This window comes from Amblyomma maculatum, unplaced genomic scaffold, assembly GCF_055883805.1.
Source record: "Amblyomma maculatum isolate TAMU_Amacu unplaced genomic scaffold, ASM5588380v1 scaffold_18, whole genome shotgun sequence".
Classification (NCBI taxonomy): Eukaryota; Metazoa; Arthropoda; class Arachnida; order Ixodida; family Ixodidae; genus Amblyomma; species Amblyomma maculatum.
The window spans coordinates 2,763,293-2,788,982 of NW_028146743.1; the positions used below are offsets into that span (position 1 = coordinate 2,763,293).

General features: G+C 47.0%; 2 pseudogenes; both read right to left on the bottom strand.

Annotated features, from left to right (window-relative positions):
• Nucleotides 1–16,881: 16,881 nt before the first annotated feature.
• On the bottom strand, nt 16,882–23,778 carry LOC146171721 (uncharacterized; annotated as a pseudogene).
• Nucleotides 23,779–23,808: 30 nt separating this feature from the next.
• Nucleotides 23,809–25,487, bottom strand: LOC146171722 (uncharacterized; annotated as a pseudogene).
• Nucleotides 25,488–25,690: the final 203 nt, after the last annotated feature.

Genomic DNA, 25,690 nt, shown 5'->3' on the forward strand with positions numbered 1-25,690 from the left:
CCTGTCCTTTTCTCCACCTTTCACTTTTTTTTATATTCTTTATCGCAACTGCACCGTCTGCTTTTTGCTTGGACGTTTTCTACTTCCAGGCGGTGAGAGTTAACCATGTGTGGCTAGCTACCCTGAGTGGCGGCTGGCACCAAGGCCGAACATCGTACTTTTTAAGGCTTCCAAACATTTTTCTCATGATATCCCTCCCAGCAAAAGAAATGTCCAAGGAAGGCCCTGAAAAAACCGCTTTTGTCCCCGATTGTATATTTAAGGCCAGGGTTACAAGATTAAGAAGTCAGCAAACGGTGACCTCCTGTTAGATATACTGTATAGCAACCAACAAGAAAAAACTCCGTCAAGTGAAAACATTTCACAGAGATGGAAGCGCTGCTCTATTTCCTCTATGATGGCTGCCTGTCTGTGCCGGAGCTTGTGATCCGAGCTGCGCGGTGAGCCGGGAGATAAGGACCTCCACAATTTTTGCCTGCCCATGTCGCTTTTTGTCCGAAAACCGGCGTCGAAGGAAGGCCGATGAACGACGTCCTGGAATGCGGGGACGACGCCCTAATGACTGCTACATGGGCGCTGTTGCGAGGATGGCTAAGGTTCCGAGAACGAGAAGAAAGGACCCGAGATGACATAGAAAGGCGCAAAAGGACCGTGGGGCACAGAGGAACGAGAGACGCGCTAGGGGAGGTCGATCCAGCCTCGTCTCCCGAGGGACGACTGCCTGAAAATACGAAGATGGCTCCCTAGTCCTGCCAGCTCCGTATATTGAACTCGCCGTGTAAACCATCATCATCAGTGCTGCCCGCACCTATATGTCTCCATCTCCCACCGGATTACCGCAGTGGCGTCCAGACGCAGCCTTAAGACCGTCGGGTGAGCGGGGGCGTTCATCTCTATTAAACCTGTTGTTGGTCTTATTTCGTGTGTAATTACTGCTCTCCACCCTGAAAAGAGCCCTATAATCGGGACGTCACTGCTCCATTCCACCCTAAACTGCTTTTCCTGCTTTATACTGCTCCAACACACACTATTGCTCCACAACTGCTCCATACCGGCCGCCTGGCTGTTCTGCCATCAAATATAGCAGAACACGGATTTTGCTACACACAGCGTAATTGATATTGCCTCTAAAAAGTGATTCCATGCAATTTTATTAAGTTTCCATAAGCACATTGTGTCAGCGGCATGCAGCGAGCTCCGTGTACACGCTCTAGGGGCCGCTTTAGTCGAAATAAAGGCACTATAATGGTGGTAGTTGTAATGCACCCCGCACTGAGCTCAATGCATATAAAAGTTTTATGAACTAGAAAAAACTAGAGTTAACAAATTTGAAAGTTAATATAAAACAAGTCGCAAACGATTGCAGAGAAATAATTACGAAAAAAATGTTTTCTGCACTTGACATAGCACCTTTTCGAAGCCTTTTTAATTGCCGATGGTGAGAGAAGCGAGCAAAGCGGTCATTTCGGGTTCCTCGATCAATTAGGAAAGTTGTCTAACAGCGCAGAACAACTCGAGTTGTTCTCAGGGTTCGGCTCTAAAAACAAGCAGGCACTTCACCATCACGTCTCTTTGTGAGTACCAAGCATGTCATAGCTACTTCACACAAAAGCATAACTTCAAGCATAAAGACCTCTTCGATTGGGCCAATAACGCGGGGTAGTTGTCCCATTCCTGCCTCGTGCGCTCTCTGCGCCCACTCGCGCGCTTCCCTGCAGAGCTTACAAATATCAACTAGGGACTAGTCAACGTATACTGTGTACAGCTGTGTACAGCTGCCAGCCATCTGGTGCACCATAGGCAATTTTTTGTTTTGCAATTAACTAATTAGTAATTACGGTAATTTTTCTTAATTTACTAAACATTGCGCTTAGACAACACATGTGTTTGGCAGAGTTAGCAAGCTTCTTCTGAAACCCCTATTCCATCTATTTCCGATAATGAAAGCCTCACGTGTATCTTTTTCCAAGCCTTAGAGAAAGCCGGTGAAATGCAGAAAATATCACGTGACTGGCGCATTCGTGCGCCACGATTGTCGCAGCTGATATCTTTCACTCAATCGTGGCCCGAGTGAAAGATATCAGCTGCGACTGTGACTCGACAGCCCAGTCCCAGCGGTAGGCTGATATGTTGTCGTTGGTTGCAGTCGGCGCGATGAGCTCGTTGCGACTTGCATCTCAGGCGCGCCGACCATACGCCGACTGCCTGAAGCGGACGAAGAACCACCGCAGACATATATCGGCCTGCGCGCTCAGCGGGGTCGTGGAGCCAATGCCGCAGCTGGTTTCGTTCAGTGAAAGTCAGCTTAAGAGCAGCACAATCGTATCGCACAAATGCGCCAGTCACGTGATATTTTTTGTATTTAGCGGGCTTTCTTTAAGGCTTGGAAAAACGATACAGGTGAAGCTTCCTTTATCGTAAATAGGTGGAATGGGGGTTTTAGAAGATGCTCTCCAACTTTGCAAATCACATTTGCTGTCTAAAGGCAATAGTTAGTAAATTAGAAAAATAATCTTAATTACTAATTAATTGCAAAACAAAAAATTGCCTCTGGTGCACCAGATGGCTCGCGGGGCGGCTGTATACAGGTGGTTTCTCTGGCCTATCTCGAGCGTTCCATTTTTTTAACCCTTGGCTAAAGTTAGCTTGGACACCCTGCATATTGCTACAGGATACGCCGATACAGAGAGCTGCAAAAAAAACTAGAAGGTGACGCGCTCGAGTCACAGACTGGACAGTTGCCGCCGCCGGTAGGGGCTACTTCCTGTTCCCTGCGACTTTGAGTGGATTTCTCTGGGCGTGCGTTGACCTGTAACATTTGGTGGCAGCAGCAACGGGATGCCGCTCACTCGCGCCCTTTGCCGAGCGCCGGATAAGGCCTATAGACGAGTTCCGCCATCGGCTGATGTACATGGCGCAGCGCAAGGCGGCGACAGGCGCGGCTGATGGCCTCGCCCTTTACAGGGTGCTGGAGGCCGTCGCTTCGCAGAACGGATCTATCAGCCACTAGAGCTAATGGCAGCACAGGACAAAGCATATGGACCCACGCAGGCCTCAGCTCCCCCCTCTCTTCCCCCTATCCTTGTGGTGGCTAACCTGAGCCGGGTCAGACCAGAGGCTTTGCCCGTCACCAATACTCAACAGGCGCTCCCGTCGTGCTGCGTCCTATCCAGACTGCACGTCGGGGTCGCCGAATTTGCCCACATTTGACGCCAGCACTCCTTTAGAAGCCCACACACTGCAGCTGGACGCCATGGCAGCGGCGAGTGGGTGGTGTGGAGGAGGAAAAGCCCTGAAGCTCGTCGGCGTCTTTCTCGTCTTCTGACACAGAGCCCTTCGTCGCCGTATACGTAGCATCTTTCCCATTAAAATATTCAAGGAGTTTATTCCGCGCAGATAGCTTTCCGCCGTCAGATGGTCGCCGGAGGGACACCAAATGCAGGCGTACATTGTTTGCTACAGGAAATTTAGCTGCAATTCATGAAAGGGTGTTTAGTTTTGGAGAGAGTGTTCCTGCCAGCTGTCGTCGTCTTCACTAGCATTAAGTGGGCAGTGTCTCTAGCGCTCTACGGATGCCCAAAGTCAGTGAGCGAAAAGGAGCCAGGAAGCGACGAAACTATCAAAATATCTGCTTGTTCTTCCCGAATGGTTTCGTTTCGTAAGCGCAGGCGCCGCGATGAGCCATTTACATAATACATTCGCCGGCTTTACAAAGATAATAATAGCCTATAATGTGCTATTATATCATGGAGGTTTTCGTGCTTTCCAGTGTTGGTAGCGGTCTTGAGAGAGTGCGAGGAGAGGATCGCCCCAGCCGACGAGCGCAATACTTAAGGGATGTTATTTACGCTGTGAAAAGATCCTGGAAGCGAAAGCCTCACAACTCAACTGCCATGCATGCAGAGGTCAAATGCGTCAGGTATGAGCAGCAAGCCGTATGTATGCTAAGAACTAAATCTAAGTTACTTTGTTCTGAGCGCGCACGGACCACCTGTCTTGGACTTAACTCCCTCCGAGCGACAGCAATACTCTGAAGCCACCGAGGCGATGTCGCGGAGCACTTTGTTGACTTTACAGCAGAGCATCCGCAAGAGTGGTACCAGCTTCGATCCCCTGTGCCGCCTATCGGGTGGATGGTTTCCCAACCTTGTGCTTAGTTATTATGGGGAGTGAAATGCATAAGAAAGAACATTAAGATCTTCCCTAGACGGAAAATCTTCCCTCCACGTACCGCAATCCCATTGTGACGACTTGAAGCAGACAGTTACGGGATTTGAAGATGTAGGCTCCTTTTCCAAGTTGTGCGCCCTGAGACGGTGAGCGATGGTTTGTAGCCAAGGCTACAAACCATCGGTTAATAACCTGCCGGCAGTGGGACGCATACCCACACCTCCCGAAGCTAATGCTGATGCTGTACCATAAGACCACTGGTGACAGGATCCGCAGTCTGGTAATCGCTGTGGAACTTGGTTGAATTTGGCTGAATTCCAGGCAGTGCAGGAGCGAAAAAGAAAACGCACATTACACCGACCATTTCTAAGAGCAGCTGCCAATGACTGCTTTATTTGGAAAACTTTTGAAAGGTTGCAGCGCCGTGCAGCTGAATATATTATGTGTGACATTCATTATGGCTATACTGTGATGACCACCCCGTTTAAATGGTTTGGTAGCGAATAGAACGAGTTCTCACTTCACTTCCGAGGCTCGTCCGATGCGTCCCGCCTCCTGACAAATCGCACGCAGAGATGGGAAGCAATGGGAAGCAGCGCATTCAACTGTTCCCTATAGAACTTTCAGCATTTCATACCTAAGTGGAGTCGAACGGCTCGTTCCCGTCCTCGATCGAGTAGGCGTAGCGGTGGAAGAGAGCCATGCCACGCTCGGATAGCAGTGAGCTGACGTGAACCTCCTGCATAAAGAGTGCGCCATGCAACCAATCCCGTCACGAATGATATCAGCAGGCAACGCAGCCAAGACAGGGACCTGAAATTTTCTCTGGCGCATACAGGGATACGCGAGAGCTGTACTGTTCACCTCGTTCCAGCCAGGATCGGTGAGAGGCAAGGAGACGCAGCTCTTCGCTCTCATTGAAGCGTGTTCACAGGAGCTCTTCACAGAATTGGATTTGGAGGAGTGCATTTAATGGTCAGCACTTGACACTACCCTTAGATCTCCGGATCTCATTGCCCTGCCAAGTAACCGCCGAGAGACAAAGGCGAAGGAGCGGATAAAAGGGAGAGACCGAGTTACAAATTATAAAGGTGGAGATAGAAGAAATATCGAGGCGTGAAGGCCCGAGTTCGATACTTAAAAGACTTTAGCAGAAGTAGAAATCAGAAAAAAATCAATTAGAGCAAGCCATTCGAGGACGCCTTATTGAAACGGTTTTAAAGTTATTAGAGAAGAAGAAGCCAACTGAAGAAACAGTTTGAGACTCAGAAATGCATGTCAAATTGAAATACCCAGTCGAAGCTGCATCGCAGTAAGCAGACCACGGATTCATGCCCAGATGGCCGCGTGCGTTTTGGATTACATCGGGTGGCAGAGTTCGCGGAGGTTGTTGAGGCTTTTGAGCTTCCGGGCTACATGGAGCGCATTCCATTCTAGTCAGTTGATGTAATGAAGTTCGGATGATATACGTACCCTCTGCAAAACATTAACATAGAGGAATTAGATTTATATGACTATGACGTGATTAATTCAGCAGGGCTCCACATGATCCAGCGTGAAGCAGACCAAGCTGCAGAAATGCGCAGAGCGCCGCGGCGGCCAATGTTACACTGAGAAAGTGAACGCATTCACCCTCACGCGAGACGAGATGACCAACGCAAACGTCAAGTGCCCGACGGACCGTATCGCGCGCATTGAGCAGGGAAAGGTCGAATGAGTCAATCGGTGTGTGCGAAAAGGCGCATACGACGCAGAAAGCGCTGCGCGAGCTATAGATGCCAAAGCGCCCGCGTGCTATCAGCTAGCCGAGGCCGTGAACGTCACGTCAGGTACACCCAAAACCACGCTGCAAGCAGCGATCAAGGTAAAACTTAAGAGGAGACACGATCTTAAACCTAGAAGTTACAGGATGTAAAGAAGCCTATTCTGACGCACTGGCGGTAACGAAGACAAGCGACCAACATCAGCAGGCGCGGTCGGAAATGGAGAACAAGGCGCCACGGCTGACAGGTATATGACGGCAACCTCCCGAAGCGGGATTGCCAACTGCGGCGAAAGTGATTTCCGAAAAACCGGCCTCGGTCAGGATAGGAAACAGGTCTACGCGGAGTTGGCTACTTGACGCTGCCGGGAATACCAGACGGTCAGCTATGCGACGGGTCTCCTCATGGAATAGCAGCATGCGTGCTGACTCAGGCGCGCCTCACGATGCGCCCCACATGCTTGGCTCCGCAGTTGAGACAAATAAACCGCGAGTCGAGTGACGGTGCGCCGGTAGCGCATCTGCGGTCTGTAGGCGACGGTTCATGCAGTGATTGCGGTGCTCTGGAAACCACCGAAGAACACCTCCTCTTTGTTTGTCCCAAATTTGCCAGTTCGGGCGAAAGACCACTGCCGGGGAGCTCACTTTTCCTAGTGGCCATTGCGGGCGCTCGTGCGTTTCTTGAACGGCGCAAACCTCGCGGCTCGTTTTTAAAGCACAGTGCCGGTGCCAATCTTGCGTTGTGTAAACTTCGAACCTTTACGCGGCTATGCTGTCTGCGCACCTCTCTCCTAAAGCCGTCCCCTGATTTTAAGCATTCGTTTTATTTTGTTCTTCCTTTCCCTCATCACACCTTTTATCTATCCTATCCATCGTAGAATTTCTTACCCTTACCTATAAGGGAAAGCTGACGGCTCTGCACTCCAGCCACCATGCTAATCATCACGGGCCGGTGTGCTGCTTGTTGCGGGACTGTCCGATTTTTCTTTTTTTTTTGGAGGGAGGGGAGGGGGGGGGGGGGGTTGAACACATAGCGGCATTACTAAGCTGTGTCATCACCGTCATAACCATTTAGAGGAGCCAAAATAGAGCGCAAATGCCATAGTAGCGAAGGCGCAAAAACAGACGACGCCAATAAAAGATTCTTGTTTTTCGGAATGGCACTAAAAACTTCCTAAAGTAATTGGGCAACCATAAACATTTTTCAAATATTTTTTTTTCCTTTTAAAGTATCCCTTTAGGTGCGAAATATTGGTTTCGGTAAAGCTCAATACCTAGCCAATAGGAAAGAGAGCCATTGTTCGTTTTTGACAAATTTACACTTTCGTGCTGTTTCGCTCGCTTCTTGCAATTTATAGAAACGATATTGAATGCTATGACATTTTTATTCTAGTACAACGTTTACTTTTGCATTATTTTTGGCCAAATGTAGTTCTTTACCAGGTAGCTCTGTGCCCCATTCTGCGTTGGGCGCCCATGGTGGCTGAAGGGGTCGTCAGGAAGCTCCATGCACAATCCCATAGATGGCTGCACAGCTTTCTCTCTAGGTAAGAGCAAGAAACTATGCTATCCATGCCTTGGTTTTTGAACCCCCTAAACTGCTATAAATTGTGCATAATTTATACGAAGCGTTATGCAACGTGTGCGTGAGTGTGTGAATGCTTGCTGGGTCCGACGTTAATCTTTGCGTGAAAGCAAAAAGACCGAGCACCTTTGGTGAATGTTTTAGTGATATTTTCCTATAAGAATACCTATAATTTAAATGTTACAGAATGTAACCTTTCCACTTTTTATCTTTGTAAAAGTTACAAATGGTAAAGGGTAATAGGTTACACGCCTTTTTGGTGCTGTAAACTTTACAAAAGTATAGATCATTGAGTTAGGCATACTTTACATGATCCAAAATGTGTAACCTTTGTACGCCAGAATGGATGGCCTAATAATGGCAAAAATATCCTTCCAACTTGCTGAAGGTGATGATATACAGAGCTCTGCTGGATTTCGATTTGAATGGAACGAGAACTGGCCAAGCAAGAGAATGGTTTAGAAAGGAGAAAAATGACAAACATATGGTAGTCAAATTGTTCATTGAGTGCAACATCAAAACAGTAAAGCAAATGCAAAACAACAAAACTTCCCAAATGTTGTGTACGTTAAAGAAAAATTAAGAAATGTAAAAGATGCAGGTATGCTCGAGGCACCATTTTTGCTAACTTTTTCAAAACAATATCACAATAAATAAGCATACAAGGCACAGAAATATGGGCCCATTTTACAGCACTACTGCTGGCATGTCACAAAGAACCACGTTGAACAAGCAACTCAATAAAGCATCGAAAAGTGCTCGTCTGTAGCACATCACACCTATTGCAATGTAATTAAAAAGTAGGCACTGTAATTGTTCTACAAGGTGAACAAAATAAAAGCCCAATTAAAGACCAAGCGCCATGTCAACTTGACATTTTGTAAGGGATACAACAGACACAAAATACAAATGGTAAAAATATCACAGATGGCAATATTGTGATCACATATTTTATCACACTTCTTAAAAGAAAGATTAAAGTGACTACCATAAGATACCAAGAAAGGGCATAGAGGCAGTGCAGATAATATGAGTTCGTTTAATACTTGTGGTCACATGCAAGCCTCAACAACAATCAATCTATTTAAACATCTTGGCTAAGCAGCATACATACATATACATACATACATGTAGGTATCTAAGAGCTTTCAAAGGTGCGCAACATCAGCGAATTCAGCACAACTTGCCGAGAATATGCAAACAAAAGTCCTTCGTAACTCCTCCAGTCACTTTATTAACAGAGATGCTCAGTCACAACAATAACTTGTAACATTACACTGCTGTAAACTTGAAAAACACTCGCATAAGTACATCAAATTGTGTACTGCAGTTGAAAAAAAAATACTTTCTGAATTCAGCTGTAGAAAATATACTTCAACATATTAAAAATGAACAATTGAAAGAATTTCTTTCTAGAAAATTACAACACATTATTCTTTTTCAAGAGCATGAACAGGCTCTTATGTTGGTTTGTCAATAGTCTACGCGGCAATATATCTGGCAGGGCAATCTGCTGCAGCAGGATGAGTATAGCGGAAAACGCCGGCGGATAGTCGAGGTTCTTTATATAATACGTCACAAAGCAGATGATGAGGGCACGCTGTAGGCTGCCGTTGCTGATCGAGAACACTTCTTTAGTACTTCCATTATAAACGCAGGTGTGTTCAGCACAGGTATACACGTGAGGTGCAGTGACTTGCAATTCTTCAGGCAGTGGGATCTGTGGAATGTTAAATTAGAGCCAGTAAACAACAATTCATACTTAAACCACGTGAGGTGCAGTGACTTGCAATTCTTCAGGCAGTGGGATCTGTGGAATGTTAAATTAGAGCCAGTAAACAACAATTCATACTTAAACCATGGCTGATATTCTCACCAGAGTGAAAGAGGAAGGAAGAAGGAGGAAGATGAGGAGGAAAGGCAGGGAGGTTAACCAGTAAAAGCAACCGGTTTGCTACCCTGCACTGGGGGAAGGGGATGAGTGGATATAAAAGTTGTGAGAGAAGGATAGTTGAAGTTAATACAGTCACATAACAGACACGCCACATCACATCACGTTACAGTCATGTCATTGCAAACTCATAGTCTTTCGATTAGGCCTGTGCGTCTCATAAAACGGAGCAGTGCCTGGGAGGCTGCCCGATATACAGTGAGGAAAGGAAGTGTCTGTGCCGTTCGCTGGAGCATTTAGATGGACGCCCATTGAGTGAAACTAAGATTTTAGGTCCCTGGCCACGGCGACCAGAGTGAAACATGGTACACAAAGGACACGAGATTTTTTAAGAGGATTTGATCATAATAAAAAATGAGCTGTTCATCATGAAAAGCCAGGATGCCAAAGAACCTGTGAGATGAATGAATTATTAAAAGAAATAAATGTTTTTCCTAACGCAACTAAATCTGAGTGCAATCAAATTGGGGTTGTAATAAATTCAATAATATTTTAACACATCACTAGGCCTCATTTTTTCACAAATCGTAATTTGTAATCAGCTGCCTGGTATTTACTGCAGCAGGCTATATGGCAATGATCTGTGATTATATTCTTGCAATATTCACTTACAATTTTTCTACTTAAGAATACTGGGGCAGGGATCATCATGGCGTTTGCAACGGTCCTCGTACGTTTTTTTAAGTAGGACTCGTATTCATTCTACGTCGAGTGCCACTGCTGTCAGGTCAACAGATCTCAAGGCCTGAAACACGTCACAATAAGAAGCACATATTGTCACGTAGCCGTTCAGGCCCGTAACCAGAAGGTTGGTTTTAATAGGGGGTTGACTATAGTAAGCACCGAAGAGCAGGTCCAGAGAGCACTGAGTGACAGCAACAGACTTCAGCTTCTTCTCGAACGCCACGGGGCCACTTCTTCGAGTCCGCGCACGAGACTCTCGATGAGCAGCCGCCTAGCGGCTGCTGTTGCACACGCTACATTACCCCCCTCTCTAAAAAACATGTCAACTTGATGAATTCGAAAGCAGTGAGAAAAAAAAAAATAAAGCAAGAAACATGCGTTAGGCGGTGCGCTAATTTTCTCGCGAAAAGTACGGCTTCATGCGCACGATATGGACAACCTCGGATTTCTGCTGGCGACGAGTAGAAGAAAAGCCGTCCGGAAGCACTTCGTACGTGACGTCGCTCAGCTGATGGAGCACTTTGTATGGCCCAAAGTACTGCTTCAAAAGTTTTTGAGATAGTCCCCGACGTCGAATCGGAGTCCAGAGCCACACTCTGTCGCCCGGCGCGAAAGTCACTACGCGGTGGCGGTGATCGTAACGCTGGGCGTCTCGGCCTTGCTGGTTCCGGATGCGTGCCCTCGCCAGCTGTCGTGCTTCTTCTGCGCGTTGAGGGAACTCCTCGGCGCCAACTTCGAGGTCACGGCCGTCGTGGGGCAACATGGCTTCGAGCATTGTCGAAACTTCGCGGCCATACAATAAGGAGAACGGCGTCATTTGCGTTGTTTCCTGCTGCACCGTGTTGTACGCAAACGTGACGTACGGGAGGACGTCATCCCAAGACCGATGTTCAACATCCACGTACATGGACATCATGTCGGCGAGAGTTTTGTTCAGACGTTCTGTCAAGCCATTAGTTTGTGGATGGTAGGCGGTTGACCTGCGGTGGGTAGTGCCGCTTAGCTGCATGACAGATTCGAGTAGCTTGGCAGTGAAAGCAGTGCCTCGGTCCGTTATTATAACTGTCGGGCGCCGTGCCTCAGGACTATGCGTTCGATGAAAAATTTCGCTGCCTCGATTGCCGTACCACGCTGGAGGGCCTTCGTTTCAGCGTAACGCGTGAGGTAATCTGTAGCGACAATTATCCACCTGTTGCCGGAATCAGAGATTGGAAAAGGACCCAACAGATCCATGCCAACTTGTTCGAATGGGCATCTTGGCACTTGAACAGGATGCAGTAAACCGGCCGGTTTCACAGGCGGTGTTTTCCGTCGCTGGCAATCATGGCATGTTCTCACGTAATGTCGTACTGCGGCCGCAAGGTTTGGCCAGTAATAACTCTTCTTAATTCGGGCCAGAGTTCGAGCATACCCCAGGTGACCCGCGGTGGGCTCGTCATGACATGCCTGTAAGATTTCTTCGGAAAGAGACTGTGGTACGACGAGGAGGTAATCTCTTCCCGTCGAAGCGAAGTTGATCTTGTATAAGACATTGTTTCGCATGCAGAACGATGAATGCGTTCTGGCGAAGAGGCGGGGAACTTCTGTAGTGCGCGCTTCCAGAAAATCGATAAGTGGTGCGAGAGCTGGATCGTTACGTTGCTGCTGCGAAACAGTGAGCGCGTCGACGGCTGCGATAAGAGGAAAGTCTGGTTCTTCGTCTTCCCGCGCAGCCTCGACAGGTGAACGGGACAAGCAGTCAGCGTCGTTGTGCTGACGTCCAGACTTATACACGATGGTCATGTCGAATTCCTGTAGCCGTAAGCTCCATCGTGCAAGGCGTCCGGAGGGGTCTCGCAAGTTCGTTAACCAGCACAGAGAGCGGTGGTCACTCACAACCCGAAAGTGCCGGCCATAAAGATAGGGTCGAAATTTCATTACCGCCCATACAACAGCCAGACATTCTTTTTCGGTGGTGGAATAGTTCGATTCGGCACGGGACAAAGTCCGGCTGGCGTATGCGATAACTCGCTCGGCACCGTCTTGCCACTGGACGAGTACAGCGCCTAGACCCACGTTGCTGGCATCTGTGTGGACAAGAGTCTCGGCATTCGCATCGAAATGGGCAAGCACAGGTGTTGTCTGCAAGTGGTACCGTAACTCGTCGAATGCCTTTTGCTGTTCGTCCGTCCAGGTGAAGGTGACATCATCCCGGGTGAGACGTGTCAACGGAGCGGCAATGCGTGAAAAGTTTTCAATAAATCTGCGGTAATAGGCGCAGAGGCCCAAGAAACGGCGAACTGTCTTCTTGTTACATGGAGTAGGGAATTTGGTGACGGCTGTTGTTTTAGCGGGGTCGGGACGAACTCCTCGATGGCTGACGACGTGGCCCAAGAACAGGAGCTCTTCATAGCCAAAGTAACACTTTTGTGGTTTTAGCGTGAGGCCGGCAGATCTGATAGCCCGTAGCACAGCGGAAAGACGTTGGAGATGTTCCTCGAACGTTGGTGAAAACACAACAACGTCGTCCAGGTAGACTAGACACATCTGCCATTTAAGACCAGATAGAACTGCGTCCATCATTCGCTGAAATGTCGCTGGAGCGAAGCACAATCCGAAAGGTAGGACTTTGAATTCATAAAGTCCATCGGGCGTGACAAACGCTGTCTTCTCGCGATCACGTTCATCGACTTCGATCTGCCAGTAACCGCTCTTAAGATGAAGCGATGAAAAGTAGCGCGCGTGGCGCAGCCGGTCTAATGAGTCATCAATGCGTGGCAGCGGGTAGACGTCTTTTTTTGTGACCTGATTGAGCTTGCGGTAGTCCACACAGAACCTTAAACTTCCGTCTTTCTTCTTAACGAGGACAACAGGCGAAGCCCAGGGACTCCTCGATGGCTGGATGACACCGTCATTTAACATCTCATCGACCTGTTGAGCAATGACTTCGCGTTCCCGCGGTGACACTCGGTAGGGGTTCTGTCGGACTGGTCGGGTACGGTCGTCGGTTATTATGCGGTGCTTGGTCAAGGGCGTCTGTTTAACCGCGGAGGCGGATGAGAAGCAGTCTTGGAACTGAAAGAGTAGCCCGACGAGTCTTTCCTTCTCTGCCGGTGATAGAGCGGGATTCACATCAGGGTCGAAGTTGGGCGTTTGGCTGGCAGACGTGTTGGTCTCAAGAACAAAGCAGTCGTGGGCAGCTTCTGCGACACCTTCAAAGTAAGCTACCGTGGTGCCTTTAGCGATGCGTTGCCGTTCGTTTCCGAAGTTCGTAATCGGCACGTGAGCTAGGCCATTAGTCAGATGAACTATACCGCGTGCAACACAGACTCCATGATGTAACAGAAGCTCTGTGTTCTGTTCGGCAACACCGGCAGCACAGGACTGGTCGTCGCACCTGACTGTGACGAGAGCAGACGAACATGGCGGCATGGATACATCCGCGTCAACGATGCGTAAAGGTGCGTGGCGTCGTTCTGAGTCAGCGGTCATTGTTGCAGGCGTCGAAAACGTTACCGTACGGCGAGGAACATTAATAATGGCCCCATGCTCACGTAAAAAGTCCATGCCGAGTATGAGGTCCTTGCAGCAGTGCGGCAGGATAACAAAAACGGCTACAAAGGCTGAATCGGCGATGGTTACTCGGGCAGTGCATCGTCCGATCGGCGTCATAAGGTGACCGCCAGCAGTACGAATTTGCGGCCCCAGCCATTCAGTTTTCACCTTGGAGAGCCGATCTGCGAAATTCTTGCTTATTATTGAAAAGTCTGCTGCGGTGTATACCAAAGTGGTTACTGGGTGTCCGTCGACGAGAACGGAAAGGTCGGCGCTAATAACGTGACCGGCTTGGAGTTGATTGGGAGTTTCGGGTTCATGGGGCGGCGGAGGCATCGTAGTCACAGCATCGGGCTGAGTCGTCACGGAAGGGTCTTCGGGACATCGATTCCGTTCGTCAGCAACCTGCCCCCCTGAGGTCGCCGCCTTCAGTTTCCCCGGTGTGGGCTTGGCGACCGGCGCCTCGGCACATGATTAAACTCACGGCGGCCGGGTGACGAGTAGCGCACGGGGGAAGACTGTGTACTGTCGCTCGAAGAGGTTGCCCGGGTTGCCAGATATTCTTCGATTTCTGGAGGGCGTTCGCCGACCCGGGGACGCGGGGAATAACGAGCAAAACCCCGAAGACCGAGTTCACGGTATGGACAACGACGGTACAAGTGGCCGGGTTCTCCGCAGTGGTAGCACAGCGGCCGTTGGCGAGGAGTGCGCCAGACGTCTGCCTTCCGAACCGGTTGCTGCATGACGGGGCTCTGCTGGGATGGCGGCTGGTAGGGAGGCTGGTAGGATAGTGGCTGAGGAGCGGACGGCTGCATGACGAGGCTCTGCTGGGTTGGCGGCTGGTAGGAAGGTTGGTAGAACGGTGACTGCAGAGTGGGCGGCGGCTGTGCTTCGAAACGAAGCTGTTGCGCAGGAGGCACTGCAGGCCGACGAAGAGCCGCTGCGTAGTTCATAGAACGTGGCTCCAATAGTGAATCAGGCGGTGAAAATGTCTGACGGATTTCTTCACGCACGGCTTCGGTGACAGCCGCGGCAGTCGGGTTAGGCGATCCAAGATTGAACTTGAGGAGCTCCTCGCGAACTACCTCGCGGATCAGCTCACGCAGAGAGTGATCTTCAGTGAACCCGTTCAATGTGGCCACACTGCTGAAGGGTTGACGACAGGCAGACTCCGTGCGCCGGTATCGTTGCTGCAGGGCTCGCTCAATGAGGGTAGCTTCATCAATGAAGTCCGCGACGGTTTGGGGTGGACTGCGAACCAGACCAGCGAAGAGGGGTTCTTTTACGCCCTGCATCAGGTGGCGCAACTTCGCTGATTCTGTCATGTCGGGATCAGCCCGTCGGCAGAGACGGGTCACGTCCTCAGCGAACATGGCCACGCTCTCGTTAGGTAATTGCACACGAGCGTCTAGGAGGCGGCGTGCGCGATCACGGCGGTCATGGCTGGCAAAAGTGTCCCGCAGCTGCTGGCGAAAGGAATCCCAGCTTTGAAGACTGGCTTCCCTATTCTCATACCACGTTTTTGCGCAGTCTTCAAGGGCGAAATATACATTTCGCAGCTTCTGAGCAGGGCTGCACTGATTGAATTGCGCCACTCGCTCGAACTGGTCGATCCAGTCGTCGACATCTTCCGCAGTAGCGCCATGGAAACTGGGAGGCGTACGAGGCTGCTGAAGCAGCAACTGATGCTGACTTGCTTGTGCCATTACAGAAGTCTTGAACTGGTGGTCAGCTGGCGTCGGTTCAGGTAGAGGAGCGAATTCCGGCGCCAGACCTCGGAGGCGACGGCTGCAGCGATGAACGGGTGTCGACACGAGCGGAAGCCGGTTGGGACTCGATGAGCGGCTGCGAGAGGCCCGAGACATGTAATTCAAGGCCTCACCTCCACCAATGTCACGTAGCCGTTCAGGCCCGTAACCAGAAGGTTGGTTTTAATAGGGGGTTGACCTAGTAAGCACCGAAGAGCAGGTCCAGAGAGCACTGAGTGACAGCAACAGACTTCAGCTTCTTCTCGAACGCCACGGGGCCACTTCTTCGAGTCCGCGCACGAGACTCTCGATGAGCAGCCGCCTAGCGGCTAATGTTGCACACGCTACAAAATGAACAATTGAAAGAATTTCTTTCTAGAAAATTACAACACATTATTCTTTTTCAAGAGCATGAACAGGCTCTTATGTTGGATTGTCAATAGTCTACGCGGCAATATAGTGTCTGGCAGGACAATCTGCTGCAGCAGGATGAGTATAGCGGAAAACGCCGGCGGATAGTAGAGGTTCTTTATATAATACGTCACCAAGCAGATGATGAGGGCACGCTGTAGGCTGCCGTCGCTGATCGAGAACACTTCTTTAGTACTTCCATTATAAACGCAGGTGTATTCAGCACAGGTATACACGTGAGGTGCAGTGACTTGCAATTCTTCAGGCAGTGGGATCTGTGGAATGTTAAATTAGAGCCAGTAAACAACAATTCATACTTAAACCATGGCTGATATTCTCACCAGAGTGAAAGAGGAAGGAAGAAAGAGGAAGATGAGGAGGAAAGGCAGGGAGGTTAACCAGTAAAAGCAACCGGTTTGCTACCCTGCACTGGGGGAAGGGGATGAGTGGATATAAAAGTTGTGAGAGAAGGATAGTTGAAGTTAATACAGTCACATAACAGACACGCCACATCACATCACGTTATAGTCATGTCATTGCAAACTCATAGTCTTTCGATTAGGCCTGTGCTTCTCATAAAACGGAGCAGTGCCTGGGAGGCTGCCCGATATACAGTGAGGAAAGGAAGTGTCTGTGCCGTTCGCTGTAGCATTTAGATGGACGCCCATTGAGTGAAACTAAGATTTTAGGTCCCTGGCCACGGCGACCAGAGTGAAACATTGTACACAAAGGACACGAGATTTTTTAAGAGGATTTGATCATAATAAAAAATGAGCTGTTCATCATGAAAAGCCAGGATGCCAAATAACCTGTGAGATGAATGAATTATTAAAAGAAATAAATGTTTTTCCTAACGCAACTAAATCTGAGTGCAATCAAATTGGGGTTGTAATAAATTCAATAATATTTTAACACATCACTAGGCCTCATTTCTTCACAAATCGTAATTTGTAATCAGCTGCCTGGTACTTACTGCAGCAGGCTATATGGCAATGATCTGTGATTATATTCTTGCAATATTCACTTACAATTTTTTCTACTTAAGAATACTGGGGCAGGGATCATCATGGCGTTTGCAACGGTCCTCGTACGTTATTTTAAGTAGGACTCGTATTCATTCTACGTCGAGTGCCACTGCTGTCAGGTCAACAGATCTCAAGGCCTGAAACACGTCACAATAAGAAGCACATATGAGGTATATGTTCCCAATTTTATGGCATCAGAATTGTGTATTAGAGCTAACCTCTAGCGCGGCAACAGCATTCTTATTTGTGACCACTGGAGCAGGCATAGAATCAGTCACTAGTGCTGCATTTTTCATCCTCCTGTGCTTCTGCACCTTTCGGGCTTCTGACAGCCTCCTTATGGTAAATTATAAATAGTACGCATTTTTTCTAACTGTGTTTGTGTGGGCAGCCTTGATAGTCATGTATTTCAAACACCTGAATAAACTTGCAAGTAGCCAATACATATCAATACAGATCATTGATGTTGCTTGCCTAATGAAAGAAAATTTTTATATGGTACTTACTGGTTGACAACACAGTAAAAGTTCGTTAAGTCGAACTTCACGGAACCGAGGAAAAAAATTATCCGATGTTCGCATTATCGAATGGCCTCGAAAAAACTGGAAAGAACAATATTGGTATTTCGGTATATGTACTGTATTTGCTCGCGTAACGAACCCATTTCCATAATGACCCTACCGAAATCTGATGTTTGCCTAAGAATTCGAAAAAAAAAAAAAAGCGTCAGTCAACGCTTCCCTTCGTTTCGCACCGTCACGGTCCACAGCGCATTTCATGGCAGTGCGCTAAGATGCTGCGCAGCGATAACATCACGGTGTGTTTACCTTTCGACGTTAACTCTAGCAAGGAGGGAAGCGCTCGTCCGGTTGTGCAAGCCTCGTTTTCAGTACGCTCGCCTTATCGTGCCATGGGTGATACTGGCGGACGCGGTCTACTATCACTTCATCATTGGAACGCGCGACAGCAGCAAACGCCTTTTGCAGCGAACGAACGATGCTAAAATCTGGCGTCACAATCGCGGCTGACCGCGTGCTTCCGTTGGCGACAAATGCGTGAAAGGAGGAACGACGCTCGCAAAAAAAAAAAAAAAAAAAAAAGAGAAATGGCAAGTAATTTGTAGCGCCCGTCGGAAGTCATAGCCTTTCATGGGCGTTGGCTGGGACCGCGCGGACAGTACTTATCCGTATTTCCGAATGAGTGCTGGAAGTAACGAGTATTGCGAGTTTCGGAGGTTGCGCGGAAGAGAGGGTAGGCAGGTGCACCACCGCGGCCGCCAAGCCTTAAGGCCCCAATATAGTCCGACGTAACGCAAGCGCGCGTGCACGTCGGCCTCCGCGACGTTACGTCGGCAAAAAACCGAGGTCTATAATCCAACGTCACGGCGTGATGGACGTAGCGACCGCGAGCCGATGCGGCCTGACGTCGCCGACGCGCAAATGGAATCTCGCCTATTTCTCGCCGACCGCGTCCGCCGTGTCAGCCACGCATCCCAGTATTCCTCACGTGCAGTGAAGATGGCGGCTTGCTATGTAGACAGCGACCGCCCGCGCGTTTCAGACACTGTTGCGGAAAACCTGCTAGAAGGCATTTGAGGGCAGCCCTGCGTCCGTAATACCAAGCGGATTAACTTCAGAGACGTTCAGAGGAAAAAAAAAAAAAAATGCCTGGGATGGAATCTATCAGCAGTACGGCCGGGCACAGTTGTGAGTTCTTCGCTGCAGTGCGTGTGCCATACCCGTTTTAATGCAGTGCTCTAGGAGGTGTAACGATGGTGGTGTTTCACTTATCTGCAGTACATTCAGTGGGAGAATACCAGAAACTTCGGAAGTGGCTTCGCATAGAGTTGTGACCGGTACACGTCGGAATCGAAGGCCGTACTCGATTAGGCCCCACGGAACGTCAGCGGCTCAGCCACCAGGGAATTCGCGAAATTGATGGAATTCGACAGGAACTGCGTCCGACCGAGAAAGTGATCCTCATTACTATGTAATCTCTAACTCTTCTGTAATCGTACATATACTTAACTTATAATTACTTTTCAGTAAAACGCACGTACACAATCGTCGTTCCGTCCGTAGCCGTCGGGCTCAGGCCGTTGCTGGGCTGGACGTCTCCACGGCTGGCTGTAAATGCTTTGTGCCATTTGAACATTCGCAGTAAACACATCGCATCATTGCCTTCATCACAACAGTAATTAGTGCCTCGGTAGGCAGCCTGTCCCTCCTTGCAGGTGCCCTGTCGTCTGCTCGAAAATGCACACGAAAATGTACCAGCCCTCGAGGGCGTCTTGTGGCACCGTGCGCGCCAGCCGCGCCAGACTGTAGAGGCGGCAGTGTTTTGACGCGCCCATCGTAGCCGACGTACCGTCATAGAGTAACACACACACACATATATATATATATATATATATATATATATATATATATATATATATATATATATATATATATATATATATATATATATATATATATATATATATATATATATATATATATATGGTACCATGGCCGACGTTGCCGGCTCTGCCAGTCGCGTCGAAAACGTCGGACTATATTGGGGCCTTTTTACCCTCCGGAGCAGCCGGCCGCCGTGCTAGTAATGGCGCCATTTACACTTTACCCACTCTTCCATGGTTTTATCTGGTTCCATTATCAAAGGCTTTCTGTTTATTCTGTTATTCATGTTTGATAATGTCAAACACGAAACCATATTAAATAATCCGGAGGAAATTGCCCCTGGCAAGAGGATTTACGATTACGTTAGGGATTTTCTAACCGAACAGCAGAAATAAGCCTTGGAGACATCAGGTCTGAAACAATTAGGCTAGGAGACAAGGGCACCCCACTGGGCCCAGTTCTTTCCCCTTTCTTCTTCAACCTAGCGTTAAAGAACCTCCCACCATTACTGAAAACCGTGAAAGGGGTGAAACATACGCTATATGCTGATGATGTCACGTTACGGACATGCACAGGCAACGATGGGGAAATACAACAAAATCTTCAACAGTCGATCGACATTGTTGAAGAATATGCAGAATGGGCATGGCTGAAATGCTCACCAAGGAAATCGGAACTTCTGGTAATCCGAGGGACAAAAAAAAAAAAAAAACGCAGTATCAACGCTGAAGACATTTTGGTGGAATTAAATGGCACACCGATAACCAGAGTGGACAAAATCAGGGTCTTGGGACTGATAATACAAGACAATGGAAAGAACACAGAAATAATAAATCGACTTAAGTCAACAATTAACATGACAACCAGGTTGATAAGGCGAATAGCCAACTAAAGACGCGGGGTCAAAGAGAAAGATTTGTGCCGAATTGTTCAGGCTTTTGTGATAAGCAGATTAGTATACACCATCCCCTACCTCAAGCTAGGGGTGGCTGAAAAGAACAAAATTGAAACGATCATAAGGCAGGCATATAAAGCAGCACTGGGGCTACCTCACTGCATGCCCCCTACGGAAAGACTTCTTAAACTGGGGGTCTACAGTAACACCATGGAACTATGCGAGGCACATATAATAACACAGCTAAAGAGGCTCGCCACCACATCCACAGGATGGAAACTCCTGGGTAAATTAGGACTGATAGGACCCCGGAAAGAAATGCACAAGTAAAACTGCCGACTAAAGTAAGGAACGCACTTACTATTAAACCGCTACCAAAAAACATGCACCCTGCTTTTCATGAAAGTAGGAGAAAAGCAAGAGGAAAGGCTCTTGAGGCCAAGTTAGAAGGCTCTAAATACACTGTTTATGTAGACGCGGCGGATTACAAAGGAGGCAACTCTTTTGCTATCGTGGGCGTGAACGACTAGGGTAAAACATTAATGGCAAGTTCAATAAAAACCAACTACTCAGGGACAGCGGAGGAGGCGGCTGTCGCCATGGCGATGGTCAGCACCAAAGCGGTTACCATATTTAGCGACTCCAAATCTGCTATAAACAATTTTGCGAGGGGTATGATCTCTAAAGAGACAGAGCGAATTTTAAGATATAAAGACTGGAACCAAAAAGAGGTGGAATTAATATGGGTGCCGGCACACTCGGGGAACAAAGGAAACGAGTTGGCTCACAGTATAGCTCGAGGTTATGTCAGCCGAGCAGTGAGCCAGGTTGATTCCCCCAATTTCTCGAGAGATGCACTAATCTCATTCCGTGACTACACTAATCACTTTAAACTAGAAAGGCGGATATATCCTCCACAAGACAAGAAACTAGACAAAAAGCAAGAAGTAATCTGGCGTCGGCTCCAGACGCGTGCCTTCTTCAGCCCTTCTAAATTAGCGCACATGTACCCAGCTTAATACAATCCAAGTTGTAAACACTGCGGCGAAATAACAGGATATGATCACATATTATGGAGCTGCAAAAAAGCGCCGCCACCAACGGACCTACTACCAGTCCCTTCTTTTGAGCGGTGGGAGGCTATACTGGCCAGCTCAGACCCGTTAACGCAAGTTCGGGCTACTGAGTGGGCTCAAAAGGTCGCCGAGAGCAACGGTCTTGAGGCCATCTAAGTGTAGCGCCCACAAATCGTTCATTGCTGACAATAAATGTTTTCCAATCCAATCCAATCTGGTTCCATCTTCTCTCCTCATGCAGGAAATGCGCAGCCTTTTACTCTGTGGAGGAGCTTTTTTTTTTTTTTTTTTTTTTTTTTTTTGGCCATGCGCTGTGTGCCACTTAAGCCACCCAGACGCAGCGGCGCGTAGTTCCAATTGTCCTTATCGGAACACTCGCTTTCGAATTAACGGGCTTTTCTATACACATATCTCTATAGAGCTTGGCGGGACCAAGTAGTGTATTCCGTATTATCAAAAAATTCGAAATATCGTGGTTCGAATTAACGAGCTTTCAAAAATGTTGGGACTAATCTCATTAACTCTGTGTTGAACACAGGAGTAAAAATATACGTAAGTAAAAATAGACCATAGCAGACAGTCTCACATCTGTCAATTGGAAATAAAGACATCACCCCCTTTGACATCCACAACTTATGAGGCAGACCTAAATTGTGAATACATATTAGTACTGCATTAAATGACAGTATGAACAGGGAATCTCATCCAGAAGCAGCATCACCTTGATTTACAAATCATGCTACGCCAAAGTATGCTTACATAAGCACGAGTCCTTGTATCCAAAATTTGGCTGTCAGGTTTTTGCTCATCCCATAATAGAAGTGGATATTTTGAGGCAGGTGCATCACCAAGGACTTTGCATATTGAGCGCCTTTCACCTTGGTTCCCAGTACTATAAGATTATGCTCACTAGAACGAAAATAATGTGGCTGTTATAAGCACCTAGACGCTCCTTTCTAGACTTTGCCATAGGGAAAAGCCAATGTTGCAGTTATGCAATATCTGTATAGGCCACTTACATAAACAAAGATTTAAGCTGAGGGTAAAATATAACTGCTGATCACATGGATTAGCTTTTTCAGCATTGAATAGAGGGACCGCAAAAAGTGAAAAAGTAAGATTGCATGACTGCCTTTCCAGTGCATTGTGACTTGCTTAACTCAGCATTTTGGAAACCAGTTGTGGATTCAAAATCGCTCACTTGATCTGCAAATTTTCTACCATATGTCCTAATTTGTGACGTCTTACAGAGCAGTAGTGCATTTTTAAACCCTAAATTAAGTCATGCGGTCCCCTTATAATGAAGGAAACTTTTCATCAGCTACTTTGGAAAATTGCTAAAAATATCAGTCATAATACAAAAAATATTTCAGGAACAAATTCTGAGCCACGGTAAGTACAACATACTGTAGCCATTGTTTAAATCATATTTGTTGCCAGTTACTTCAAATTTGTTAGTCAACTAATAAAGTAACCAAATGTGGTGGTTGGTGCCAATGAAGAGTTTGTACTAATAGACAAGGTGAAAAAAAAACTAATCGTTAATACACTATCTCAAAGTAACTCAGAGCTTTTTTCAGCACAAAACCGAAATTGAGTGCGATAAATGTACAGAAAAAGAGATGGAAATGCGGGTCTGTTGATGCCTGACTGCAGTGACTACAGCACTAAACTTCATCTCACTTGGATTATATCATGCACCATCTTTTGCTGGTTCGCACAAAAATGACATTCACGTAGATAGCTATGAGTGTCGTATTCATTGCACTACTAGCGAAGCGGAATAATGCACATGACATGACAAAATAGCAAATATTGCTTGGCTGAATGCCATTGTTATTGTAACAGCAATAATGGCGGATCACGTTCTCACCAAGCTTATTGCTCATTAAATAAGGGTTATATGTTGCTTCGAAAACTGATGTGACACCGCCACTGACCTCTCCAATGTAGGCTAATTATTTCCTATGTGACCAGACGAATGTTTTGACAATTATACTCGCCAAGACTGAGAGTTCGTACCGGAAATTAGCTTTTTTATTAAATAAAAATTACTTCTTATCATTTACCCCAATACAGCCATGCAACTACAGTACAAAGCTTGATAGGTTTCTCAGAAACCTAGTCGTTGAAGTAACAAATTAATCCTTTATTGCAATTGCCTTCAACATGTCTATTTGTCAATTGCTCTTATGCTTCAATATTTTTTTTGTGTTCCAAATGTTTTTCAAGGATATATTGAAAGTGTTCGCTGATCACTCGGTATATCAGCAAGGTGCACTACATTCAGCGAAGAACAAGCAAAACTTACTCCAGGAACAGGGCCATTTTTACCCAAAGCTGCCGTGACGGCTTTTTTTCTGACCTGTCCGAAAGAGCTATCCCTTGCAGGATTGGTTGAACACACTCGGAGAATTCTGGCATATTTGCATGGAGCGAGTCTCAGAATTCCTAAAAGGAAACAAACTAGTATTTATTCAATGAAAATCTGCAATACCACACACAAGATCTTTTTTTGCTTTCAGTAAGCAACATCAGGAATAAAACATTCGAAAGCCACCAGCGTTACAACAAGTATGACTCATGAAGACATTTTGTAATAGCATACAAACAGTCATCTCTTGCATAAGTATACAATGGCCAGGAATACAAAAGGAGTTCAGGTTTGATGACATTATGCGGTGTCTTCATAAGTACAAATGCATTCACTCATTGTGAATAACTACCTTTGGCCAAAATCAGATGAGTGACGAAAATTTTTCCTTCCCAAAGTACAATTGTTTCTACTGTACTAAACATTCGAAGGCCATTTTGTTCAAACACAAGCACACATCAGAAGTTAAGATCCTGACACCAGAGACAAAGGCTGAACGCATATAGCTGTTAAGCCAACAGCAGAGGGATGCAGTCCACAAGGCAAAAAAAGCAGATGATAGGCACACTGGTGCACCTACATCTGATTTAGCGCTTCTCTGTGCATAGCTCATATTAGGCTGCCCTGGTCCTATCCACAGGTCACTGGACATTTTCATCTTAAAGTAATTGGCTACAGATAATGGAATATTATTGAAATTCCAGAATTTTTTCGACTTCGGAAGAGCATTTTTACTTTCAAACCTCATTGTCCGGTGAGGATTGGAAAGACCGAAGCGCCGTATTTGAGACACCATACGCACCAGCATATGCAACTTAGGTTGAAATAAGTTGGAACCATACAGCTGCACAAAAAGTTCAATATGGTGGGCTACCATGCACTCAATGTCCCCAAGTGCGTCTGGGGAAATAACAGGATAAATTAACAGCTGTGTGATGATGCACAGGAGCCTAAAACATTCACAAAGGGGCTCTTGCACAGCCTCTTCAGGCATACATTCATCAATAAAAAGAGAAAATGCAGACGTAGTATCAAAATAGAGCTTGCCGCACAAAAAAAGCTAAAGTCAGACTAAAATCTTGGAGGGTAATCACTCTTACTCACTTGTCTATGAAAGCAGAACTGAGACAGGGCAGTGTTAAGTTGGCTTAAACTCATCCATGCTTCCTCCCTTACAATAAACTTACTAAACAGTGACAACTCCAGAGGAATGATCGACTCTCGCGAACTGTGCATGGGGTCATATAGCAAGTCTGTGAGTATAAAGAAATTAGCCATTTCAGTAAGAACCGAGTTGGACTTAATGCCGCATTGTGCCGACAGTTCAGCACGGTCCTTTTTTGAAGTTCCTGCATTAAGTGTGAATAGGTCCTGCTCATATTTTCGCTGTGTACGTAGTGGGCATTGGATTTCATAGTGCAAGTTTTGATACTCAACTGTGGGAACTTTGCAAGTCCGGCATGCTAAGCGTACATTATTGCTGAAGCTTTCCTTAAAGCCTGCTACATTGTAGAATGCCAGTGAATCTCCATTGTAGGCAAGTAAAAAACAACCATAAAACACTTGTTCACCAAAGACAGTTTTCAGAATGCAGCCACTGTAAAGTTCATTTAAGGTGGAAATGAAGTCTTGAAGGAGCACACGTTCCACTTCTAATGATTTAAGAGCATTTGCTTTCTCTACTACAAGCAAGAATACGTTGGCTACGTTGGACCTGTCTGATGGTGGTAGGTCCACAAAAGAAACATAAAACACAGTTAGCTTGCCTCAGCGCTCTTTTCATGTATAGTGGATTGGCCAATTCAATATCATCTCAGTACAGAAGCATTACAATACTGTTTTTATTTTGAGACCTTGCAACTGGGTGCATTTGAAATCGTGTATTGTCAGTGAATTCTTTAAGCAACCCATTGCTTGATGTGTACAGTGCAGACTGCAAGAGGCAGGCAAAGGTTGGATGATGTAGCAAATTATCAATCAATCCCTTCAGTGGCACAAACTATGCTCATTCATCATGTTCAAGCTTTACTTCCTCTTCAGGAACATAAATTCCCTGAGAGGTGTACAAGGACT